The sequence below is a fragment of the Pongo abelii genome, chromosome 15, assembly GCF_028885655.2.
Source record: "Pongo abelii isolate AG06213 chromosome 15, NHGRI_mPonAbe1-v2.0_pri, whole genome shotgun sequence".
In the NCBI taxonomy this organism is placed as follows: domain Eukaryota; kingdom Metazoa; phylum Chordata; class Mammalia; order Primates; family Hominidae; genus Pongo; species Pongo abelii.
The window spans coordinates 64,682,267-64,683,804 of NC_072000.2; the positions used below are offsets into that span (position 1 = coordinate 64,682,267).

Below are 1,538 nucleotides of genomic sequence, written 5' to 3' on the forward strand. Positions count from 1 at the left end.
TTTTTGAGTGACTAATCATTGAAATTCTTTTTTTTTTTTTTTTTTTTTTTGAGATGGAGTCTTGTGCTGTCACCTGGGCTGGAGTGCAGTGGCGAGATCTCAGCTCACTGCAACCTCTGCCTCCTGGGTTCAAGAGATTCTCCTGCCTCTGCCTCCTGAGTAGCTGGGATTACAGGCATCCACCACTACACCCAGCTAATTTTTTGTATTTTTAGTAGAGACAGAGTTTCACCATGTTGGCCAGGCTGGTCTCGAACTCCTAACCTCGTGATTTGCCTGCCTCGGCCTCCCAAAGTGCTGGGATTACAGGCATGAGCCACTGCACCCACCCAAATCATTGAAATTCTTAAGATGAACTGGATGCTGCAACAGCTGCCCTCTTTGGTTTGTGTGTTGTTCCTTCATGGCATCAATGCTTGAATCTCAGATATACAATTTTTAGGTGCCTCATTCTACCAGTCCCAGTGCTATTTCATCTTTTAGCCTTGGAACCCCAGTTACACTTCCTCTTGTGCTTGGCAGGGTAGCCACGTTTGCCACAGGTTGACTTCTGAAGGTGGTAGGCCTTGGAGCTGCAGCGGTGGCACAACATGCGCATCTTCTTGTGACGCTTTCCCAACAATGACATTCCCTTCGTCATGTCGCTTCTATGGCTGACACCAAAGAGATGGGACGAGCAGATCCAATTTTAATGGAATCTTCAAAGTTATGCAGAAATGTTTATAATATGTAAAGCCCTTAGTGCAATGTCTACTCATAATTGAAGTCTTGGCTAATATTAGTTGCTGTTGTGTTGCTGTTATTGTTGATATTGTTGTACAATAAAGAGCCATAGGAGACTTTTAGGAGATGTGCCACAAAAAGCAGTGCTTTATAAACTTATTTGGCTGTTATGCACAGGATGGACTGAAGAAGGAATAACTGAAAATGAGGAAACCAATGAGGCAGTTGTCTAGGAGTGAGGTGATGAGAGAAGAGGAATGAATAAATAAATTCTACTGCAACTAGTATTTTTTTGTCTGTCAGCCATTTCTCCACATGACACCAAGTGGACACTCGTAAAAGCAAAACCTTCCTATATTAAGAACCAGTGATGCAGGGCCAGTGGCATGCTAGTCCCAGTTACTTAGGAGGCTGAAGTGGGAGGATTGCTTGAGCCCAGGAGTTCGAGGTCAGTCTAGACAACTTAGAGGAACACCATCTCTTAAAAAAGAAAGAAAGAAAAAAAGAACAACAACAGAAAGAATCTGTAAAAGTAGGGTTCAATAATCCTATAAGGCATTTAGGGATTGCTACAGCACTCTCCAGGGTGACATCTATCTCTTGTGCTTTTGTGAAGAGTGAAATTAGGCAGCATAGTTACCATATATCCAATGCTTAGCCTGCTCCCTTAGATCCTGGACCCTCCAGTGTATCCACAGTAATACCTTGGAGGGCATCTCCATTCTTCAGAAACACTGCCTTTACAAATTCCACCTAATGCCATAGAATCTACCCAGGTGCCAGATGCCAGGTGGGAATGAAGCCTTCAGCTTCTG

General features: G+C 43.6%; 1 pseudogene; it reads right to left on the reverse strand.

The window, feature by feature from the left end:
• Positions 1-346: 346 nt before the first annotated feature.
• On the reverse strand, positions 347-640 carry LOC112128824 (large ribosomal subunit protein eL37-like; annotated as a pseudogene).
• Positions 641-1,538: the final 898 nt, after the last annotated feature.